This window comes from Macrobrachium nipponense, chromosome 7, assembly GCF_015104395.2.
Source record: "Macrobrachium nipponense isolate FS-2020 chromosome 7, ASM1510439v2, whole genome shotgun sequence".
In the NCBI taxonomy this organism is placed as follows: Eukaryota; Metazoa; Arthropoda; class Malacostraca; order Decapoda; family Palaemonidae; genus Macrobrachium; species Macrobrachium nipponense.
The window spans coordinates 11,891,185-11,901,184 of record NC_061109.1 but is presented as its reverse complement, the minus strand read 5'-3'; the positions used below and the strand labels follow the sequence as shown (position 1 = coordinate 11,901,184).

Genomic DNA, 10,000 nt, shown 5'->3' with positions numbered 1-10,000 from the left:
AAAAAAATGCTTAAAACTGCCTATATTTTTTTTTTTAGTCAAGAAAAACCCACTAAAACATGTTTATACCTAGTGTTATTAAAAGTTTTTTTCACAAAATGTGAATTTTTATGGTGAAATTAAAAAAAAAAAAAAAAACAGGAATTTGTGGATGTTACCCATAGAAAAATAACGCAAATACGTGAATTTCCCAGAAATAAAGGGTAGATATGTTCCAAACAGACATCCATGAATATGTGAATCCGCGAATGCCGAGAACGCGAATAAAAGGGTCCACTGAACACACACACACACATACACATATATATATGTATATATATATATATATATATATATATATATATATATATATATATATACATATATATTTATATATATATGTTATATTATATTATATATATATATATTATATATATTATATACTAGTGGTGCATGCATAAACGTAACAATTGAATGAACGAAACTGAACCATTTCCCATGATTTCAGCCACACTCTCCACAGGCATACCCTGATAAGAGAAAAATAGCTCATCAAAAGATGCAGATAAGTGAAGACTACATAAAAAAAGATAAGCAAATTCTTCATCATATAGTTCATTGTCCTCGTTGCTCTCGAGTTCTAAAATGGTTAAGTTAAAAGTAGTTCAGTAACTACAACAACGCCATTACAGGTTTAATTATACCCACAGATTTACGAGGCATGGTTCTATAACTTCTATTGCCTTTAAAGTCTTTGACAAGAAATTTCGGAATCTTCCCATTCACTTAATTTCTCAACTTCATAGCAGAGAATCAAACACACCTCCCGTTGATACGTGCAAAAATGCGAGAATTTAATCACCCCTTCGTCCCGAGTTTCCTATTAGGTTCGTCGGTCAATCTGAAGGGAGTCTTTTAATAGCTCCCACCCAAGAATTGGAATGAATTGAGAATTGAGGCCAAAGGCCAAGCACGGGGACCCATGAGGTCATTCAGTGCTGACACGGGAATTGACGGTAAAAGGTTTGAAATGTGTAACAGGAGGAAAACCTCAAAGCAGTTGCACTATGAATCAAGTGTTAGGGGAGGGTGGAAAGTAAGATGGAAAAGAATATGAAAAAAGGTACAGTAAAAGGAACGTAGGCGGTTGCAGCTAGGGGCCGCAGGCACGTTGCAAAGAACCTTAAGTAACGCCTACAGTGCACCGCATGACGTGCACTGACAGCACTAAACCCCTACGGGAGCCCCCCTAAAGAGTCAACTATGAAGATGCTAATATGACGAATCCCATTCATACCCTGCCGGTTGTACTTTTTCTACGCGTTGGTCCTTAACTGCAGTTTTTTATGAGACCTACGAATTACCATATATCGAAATACAAAATAATAATAATAACTGTACTTTTTTTTACCTGAATCAGGTGCTTATGCTCGCAACGCTGACCAGGCTACTGTTGCAAACAGCATCGTTTTCTAGAATCCTGTTCAATGCTAAGTTTCCGAGTAGCTTTCCATCTTGGCTGTAACTAAAATGTGGGATAGTCTGCCTTAGTGCAGCTGTCGAATCTTCTGATCTCCAAATGTTTATGCGACGAGCAAATTCATTCTTGCTCTTTGCTGCCGAAGTCTCCTGAATATCAGGTACATAGGTTTCATTTTCTTTTCCCTTATGTCTATTTATATATTTATCGCCTTCTCCTATAACTTGGGTCTCTGTGCGAGGTGATATTCCTTTGGGGCTTCCTTGGGTTTATAGTCTGTTGCCTTTGCCCAGAAAGGTTTCCAGCTGAAGACTTCGAGAAAGAAGAGTGAAAGAGAACTGTTAAAATTGCCACTCCAATCCAGGTCAGTATCTTTCAGATGAATGAATGAAATGCAACTTAGGATAATCCAAGAACCCACTAAGTGCGATAAGCTGGTTTACAAGAATTGACCTCACAATATTCAGCATTTTGTTTTTTTCTTCTTCTTCTAGAAATCGTGTGGGAACAGCGCTTTTTCTCCAGATTCTGATCGCCATGAAGAGTTAATGCTTATGGTGCACCTCCCGTGGTGCACTGTAGCCACCTAATGTGGGGCGTTAGCAGTGTCCCTGCGACCTCTAGGTCTTTCAGGTCTTTTACTTTTCCTCCGTTCCCACTTCCTTTCTCCAATTTTGCTGTCCAACCTCTTTAACTATTGCTTCTTGGAGCAACTGCGTGGCTTCTCCCATTTCCAAGCCCAGATACTTCTTTTGCACCCAGACTCCTTTTCACTGACTTTAGCACTGATTGGTAAAAAGTACCTACCCCAGTGCTTGTCTTGACACCCGAAAATTCGTAGATCAATCTGATATCTTGATGACGTTAAGAAAAACTCACCAGTATTCACAGAGAGACCCGACTATTGATCGTTTGTCCCAAAGAAACTAAAAGAAAAATACCAAATAAAGCTACTGGTGTTCTCGAGGGCTATTGCACAAGACCTACACTAAAATCATTCAGCTTTGATAATTGTAGTCAATCTTCTCGCTAAGGATGCAGCCGGTCAAATTTGTTACTTTCCTAATCTTTCGTTTAAGACCTTCATATTCAGTGGGTCACTACTTACAGATCTTCCCATTATAGCACTAATGATTCTGGTGCTGTAAGTAAGTATGATGACGTCAATAAGTGTCCCCATGACTGTGTTAAAGAAGCGTTCCAGTACACAAAATACCGTCGTCAAATACCTAAAATCTCATATAGTTCCTAGAGGCTGGAAGTCTCCAAATTAGAAGCGGGAATGAATTTAGGGAAACTGCTAAACAGAGCGAAGTGGAACCAATAGAAAGCGTGGGGTGACTTACAAGAATCTTTTTTTATACTCAGGAGAGAGTGCCAGTCGACCCAGCGTCACAGAGCCCAAAACACAGAAGCTACTCCAACCACAGTTAGTCCGAATCAACTCAGAAAGAACGTCTCCACACACCTCGCTCTTTTTTAATCTTATCTACCTGAGAAGGAAGGGCGGCTGAGCTGGCCACACCTCAAGAATTTCCGCAAATCCTCCCCTTATAGAGCTCTAATCCCGGGCTGACAACCGTGTCACATGATATGATTAGAGTGAACTATTTCTTCCTCTCTGCCTCGGCGAAAGGGCCGAGATTTGAGTTTGGCTTTCATTCCAGAGAAACCAATTAAGTGAGTTTAGCGCAGTAGGCTTCTGTCTTTGTAGTGGCCGATGGCATTTCATCGTCCTTCTCCTACGAGTCACTTTGATATCAGTTTCACAATCTCACTCTCTTGAGAGATAAGGTGGCATTTAATCATCTCGTTTTGTTGTTTTCATCTTTTATACGCGAGGATTATGACTTGGGTTGACTGGGTCAAATGCTGTTCAAATCTTGTTCTCTTTCATAGGAAGGAAAATCAACGCCCTCCATATCAGAGAATTTATTTGTGTCTTCGAATTACAGCAGCCACTTCATTTATCTTCGATTTTCTCTCAATCTGTTTTGGATACTTGTGCCCGGCCATAGATTTTTTACACATGCGCGCGCACGCACTCACGCACATGTGGTAGCTCTCTCTCTCTTTCTCTCTCTCTCTCTCTCTCTCTCTCTCTCTCTATATATATATATATATATATATATTATATATCCATATATATATATATATATATATATATATATATATATATATATATATATGGGTGTGTGTGTGTGTGTATGTGTGTAAGTGTGTGTGCGTATGTGGAATCTATTGGTCATGTTTACCAGATACATGTGTAATTGTAACAGCCACAATGCCTTCTTAACTTCTCTAAGTTAAGAGGGCATTGTAGCTATTAAAATTACATATATATATATATATAAAGGTTTTTTGCCACGAAGGAAAAAAATGAAAAAGCGAGATAGCCGAGTACTTTCGGTCCTGTTCGGAACAAGTGTTACCCAAATCATTGCTACCATACCGCATAAGAAATACGATCAACATCCTTTTAACGAATTTTCTTCAATTATATTAAAACGTCACATTGCTGCCGTGAAAATGGAGGAAAAGCAGAAATTTAAAGAACTGGAAAAAGCCCGACGTAACTTCAACTACTCAATTCCCGCTGATTGGAAACACGCATTAAGGCAAGACATATATGGAAAACTTCATAGAACTACAGAAACTTTGATGAGAAAACTCGACAGAAAATTAAACAACCTTATCAACGACAGCGATTGGACCAATAATGCTAGAAGTGATTGTGTGGTGAATTTATCGAGCGAACAAATAAGTGATAATGCAGTGCGTGCATTAGGCTTTGGGTTGTCTTTCTTCATTTGTAACAAACCCTCAGCTTATCAATAGCGACATCTCTATATAAGTTTGAAAAATACTGTGACCTACCACAACATCATTTAGACATTATCAAAGGCATGACATATTGTGCTACGCATGCCTATCATGAAAATAACTTCCCTGCTCGCTACAGAAAAAGTTTAAAAGAATTGAAGAATGATAATAGCTTACACATTACCAAGGCTGATAAATCCAATAGTTTAGTGGTTCTTGACAAAACTGACTACATATCACGCATGCATGTTTTACTAGAGGATGAAATAACTTACAAAAAACTCACAAAAAATCCGTTGGACCAAGTAATAAAAAATTTAATATCAATATCAAACAAATTCTTAAAGATAAAAAAGAACTTTTGTGTAAGTTAACTGTAAGGTGTTCCTCATTACCTTATTTATATGGCCTATTCAAAACTCATAAGGAAAACAAACCTATGCGCCCAATTATTAGTACTGTAGGATCAATTGCTTATAAACTATCTAAATATCTTACTAAATTGTTATCGCCGCTACTAGGAACTGTATCTAATTCACATATCCGGAATTCTCTTGATCTTGTGGAAAAATTAAATAACATTGTACTAAACCCTAGCGATATCTTTGTAGTTTTGATGTATGTTCTTTGTTTACAAAAGTCCCTATTGACTCTGTGCTAGAATATTCAAGTAATGAACTTGTACTGCATGAATTGCCTATGTCCGTTAGTCACATAATTTCCTTGATTAAGTTATGTATTTGTGATTGCAGATTTATTTTTAATGGAGAATATTACCAACAAATATTTGGTATGGCCATGGGTAACCCTTTATCACCTCTCCTTTCAAACTTATACATGGAATTTTTTGAGAGACAACACCTCCCGAATATCACACTTGTCCCCTTAAAATGGTACCGATATGTCGATGATATCTTAGTAGTCTTACCTTTTGGTATCGATGTAAATGATTCACTGTCTAAATTGAATAATTTAGTGCCATCCATAAAATTCACTGTTGAAATCGAAAATAACAATGTCATCCCTTTCCTAGATGTATTAATACATAGAGAATCTTTCCAATGCAAATTCAGTATTTATAGAAAACCCACAAATAATTTAACATATGTACATTTTTATTCTGGCCACCATCTTAATATTAAAATTTCAATTTTTTCTTCTATGTTCCTACGTGCTTTGTGTATCACGAGTCCACAATATCTTAACCAAGAAATAGAATACATAAAAAAAATAGGAAACGATCTCTGCTACCCACCTCATTTAATTTATTTATGTTATCAAAAAGCTCACAAAAAAGTTTTATAGTGTTGCTATTAATGAAAAAGAAATGCCTAAAAATGTACTTAGCTTACCTTACTTTTGTGGATTTGAAACCATAAAATCAATATTTAAACATGTTTAATGTTAATGTAGTGTTCTATTATAACAATACTATTAAAGATATGCTAATTTAAAATAGTCCCGTAACAAATAACAACATCATTTACAAAATTCCTTGTAAGGATTGCCCATCGTTTTACGTTGGTCAGTCAAGTAAAAATTTATGCGTACGTATTAAGCAGCATATGTATTCAGTTAGAACAGCCCAGACTTCAAATGCACTGTTTATCCATCTGAGTGAAAAATCTCATTGTATTAATTCGGGTGATACCTCGGTAATTGCTAGATCTAATGATTATGTTTCAAGAAATTTACTGGAATCAGCAATTATACAAATCACTAATAAAAACAACCTAAATCTTAGTCTGGGAATGTACCATTTGGACCCATATATTTGTAAGATGTTTATGAAGGACCTTAAAATAAATGAACAACTAATAAATTAGTCCCACATGTATATAGTTATTATTTCTTTCTCTCTCTCTCTCTCTCTCTCTCTCTCTCTCTCTCTCTCTCTCTCTCTCTCTCTCTCTCTCTCTCTCTCTCTCTCTGGTTCGATATTCTCTCTCCCTCTTTCTCTTGCTCGATATATATATTTATATTTTCTTTCGTCTTTTCATTAATAATAATGTTTTGGGAAAATTTGTGTAAATTTCATGATATTAAATTGTATATGCTTCCGTGTTTTTTCAAAATGTACCGTTTTCTGAAAGAATAACTTGTTTACTGCGTGTGTCCCCCAAGGTGTGGCTACCCTCAGGCGTTTCCTCCTTTCTGTAGAGTGAGATCGCCCTTATTGCTAATCATGTAGTGTCAGTTTGGATATTAAGCCTTCTTTTGACTATGTTGTCCTCTGTAAAATCAGTTTGCCTTAAGTAAAGGGTCCGAACAGGACCGAAAGTACTCGGCTATCTCGCTTTTTCATTTTTTTCCTTCGTGGCAAAAACCTTTATTTATACATAGCATCACGTTTTATATACTTCGTGATCAAGTTATTCATATATATATATAAATATATATATATATATATATATATCTATATATATATATCTATATATATATACATATATAGTGAGAGAGAGCGAGAGAGAGAGCACGCGCGTGTGAGTGTTCCGTATCTGTGCTGACAACATAATCATGCATTTTCCGACACACCGGTCAAAGCATATAATCCATTAGAATTCGCTGGTCTAGCGGTTAGTGTCGTGGCATGCCATTCAGATGTCACGGGTTTTTGTCTCCACCAAGGCAATGTTTTTATTTTCCTGTGCATTTTAGGCTATTTGACCTCCGGATCTTAATCACACTGTATGATTTTCCCTTTTCAGTCTCACTTAACTCCAATTAAAGAGAGCCTGTACTACTGGATGTCATCGTTCCTTAATATTTGAAAGATTACATGGCATTAATTATCTGCATATTATAAGTTTAAGTTTATTTTGTTTGACCAGTCTAAATTTCATCTTCCGTCTCCGAACCACTTTTTCATTACCAAATACATAATAAGGAATTTTGAAACCCCCTGAGTTGTACACTGCTGCCCCTTCTGTGACACAAATACTGGATCTGTGGGCCTCTTACCTTTCTAAAACCAGCTTGTTCATCTCCAAGCTTTTATCTCCTTCTCCAGTCTGTTGAGATTATGCGTACCGAATCTATTTTTTCCACGTTCATTTTGTTTGTTTGTTTGTTTGTATGGCGTTTTTACGTTGCATGGAACCAGCAGGTTATTCAGAAACGGGACCAACAGCTTGACGTGACTTCCGAACCACGTCGAGAGTGAACTTCTGTCACCAGAAATACACATCTCTGACCCCTCAATGGAATGCCCGAGAACTGAACTGCAGCTGCCGAGGTGGCAGGCCAAGACCAAACCGACCACGCCACTGAGGCGGCTACGTTCATTTCGGTCACCCTTCTTGGAACCTTAGCTACGGTGGTCAATTCCCAGTAATCTGGGCTTGTTGCATCACTGCACATTCTGCAAAACAGCCTAGTGAGTGTATAAGGTGTCTTTTCACCTCGCACAAAATTATCCCCTCATATTTCTTTTCAATGATAATATCACAAAAACTTCGACTTCTTCTGAAGTTATCATTGAACCATCCCATCATATAGATCTTTTCCTCTTTCTTTTGCCTATGGAGATTTCATTAACAATTCTTGATGACATCCGAACATCATCGCCACTCCCGGAGCCCATGGGTTTGTAAATATGATCAATCTCAGGCTTTTTCGCTTACTCGGGGAGTAAGCCTACAAACTACTTTGTTGTTGTTGTTTGGGGTGGGGTAGGAAAGGTCTAAAAATGTCTGAAAAGGGTGTTTTGCGTTGAGTTTAAGATACAGGAACTTTAGGATAGGATACTTATGATTTATTTATTAGAATGAAAATGTAAAAAACGGATGATGTGCACATTAAACAGTACAGAAAAGTTATTTCAAATAAAACATCATATTTTTTTCAATTTTGCCGGTGAAGCAACGGACTATCTGTCCGTAGATTTTAGGACGTTTTAATTTATTTGGTGCACTGAATTTAGAGGCTATTCGATTATTTTGTGTTTCCACTTATAACTGAAAATATATGAACGTGTTTCATTTGTGTCCTTTTTATTTGATCATTGTTGTTAGTATGAGTAGTGCTAATTATGAGATTCATTACGAGGATCGGTTCACGTCAAGTTAGGAATACAACATTTGCAACTTATGCATCAGTGGAAAATCTTGCTCACGTCCCGAGTAAGCTGGAGGTCGGATCACGCCTTGTTTTATTTTCTATCTTATCTCTTCTTGATCTTCGTTTCATCTCAATATCTACAGTTGAGTACTTAGTAAGATATACTTTGTGTTCTTCACCTCCTCACCGGAGATTTCTTTACAAGTTCCTATTTTTATTTTGTTTATCCTATAATGTATTCCAGGTTTCATTCAAAACTCCCGGTTTCCGCCTTATGATCCCTTATCTCTCATCTAATTGTCCCTGCAGTTCCTCACTGGACGAGTGGATTGCGTACCCACCTATCAATGTGATAACCAGAGTTCGCTCCCCACTGCTGCCAACGCGGAACCAGAGGAATTGATTTCTAGTGATTAGGTATTCATTTCTCGATATAATGTGATTCGGATCCCACAATAAGCTGTAGGTCTCATTGCTCAGTAACCAATTGGTTCCTGGCCACGTGAAAAAAATCTAATCCTTCGGGCCAGCCCTTTATAGGAGAACTGTTAATCAGCTCCTCAGTGGTCACCAAGCTGGATCCAACATGCACAGAAGAAGAGCTCTACGATGCTCATGAAGCTGCCCAAAGATGGCTTATGCATTGGAGCGACAAGACATGAATGAATCCTTTCTCCCAGTACTTTTTGTCCAGGAGAATGATTCACATTCTTAGTGTTAACCTGGCCCTCATGAACTGTCTGCTCCTTCACAGATATGGTTTCCCAAACTGTTACCCTATTCTATTATTCATTTACAGAAGCCTATCGATGTTCCTCATCAAGAAACTTGACTGTGTGAAACCTAAATACTAAAGTCAACTTTGTTAGTTGAGTGCCTCATCACTTCGGATTTACTCTGCAGCTCCCAGCATTCCTCAGCGGTCTTTTCCTCTCTCCATTAATAGCTATGTCATCCATTTTCTTTGGAAGACAGCCATCTTCAGAAGTCCTGCGGTGTATAATGATGTTCTTTTGTTCAAAAAAAGATACTTCCAAATCATTTGCAGCGCAAAAACTTACAAATTTCGCTCGAACTTCCTATGCAGCCCCTCCAAGGATCCCCTTTGCTAAAGTTTCCTCCATAACTTTACTGTTCGTACCAACTTTCCTGTCTCTATCACAGACAAATCTCGTATCTTAATCTTATAACGTTTTGCAATGAGCTATATGAACAAATACTATATATATATATATATATATATATATATATATATATATATATATATAATATGTATATATATATATATATATATGTGTGTGTGTGTGTGTGTGTGTGTGTGTGTATACGGACAAAATCCTCGAAGGAAAGAGAAACAATGGAGTACTGGAAGGCTTTCCGACTTCTTGTCTTAAGTAAAGGACAAGAAGTCGAAAGGCCTTGCAGGTTTTGTCTTTATTACAATATATTCATCACGTTCCATATTTTCGTGATTCAGTCACACACACACATTACATATATATATATACTATATACGTATGTATATGTATATATGTATACAGATATCTATATTTGCATAAGAAGCAAGCCACAGGCCAAATTACCATCTGCATCACCTAGCATAAATTGGTAGCGTTTTTGAAACGCTTGTTAAATGTCTTTCTTTTAAATGAAATATAC

At 37.0% G+C, this 10,000-nt stretch overlaps 1 protein-coding gene across 1 annotated transcript in view; it reads right to left on the bottom strand.

The window, feature by feature from the left end:
* Nucleotides 1–2,952, bottom strand: part of LOC135217197 (spectrin beta chain-like) — a 64,989-nt gene extending 62,037 nt beyond the window's left edge. Inside the window, exon 1 of the mRNA XM_064252925.1 lies at nucleotides 2,806–2,952. The gene's annotated coding sequence lies outside the window, so the exon portion shown is untranslated. The remainder of the gene's footprint in view (nucleotides 1–2,805) is intronic.
* Nucleotides 2,953–10,000: the final 7,048 nt, after the last annotated feature.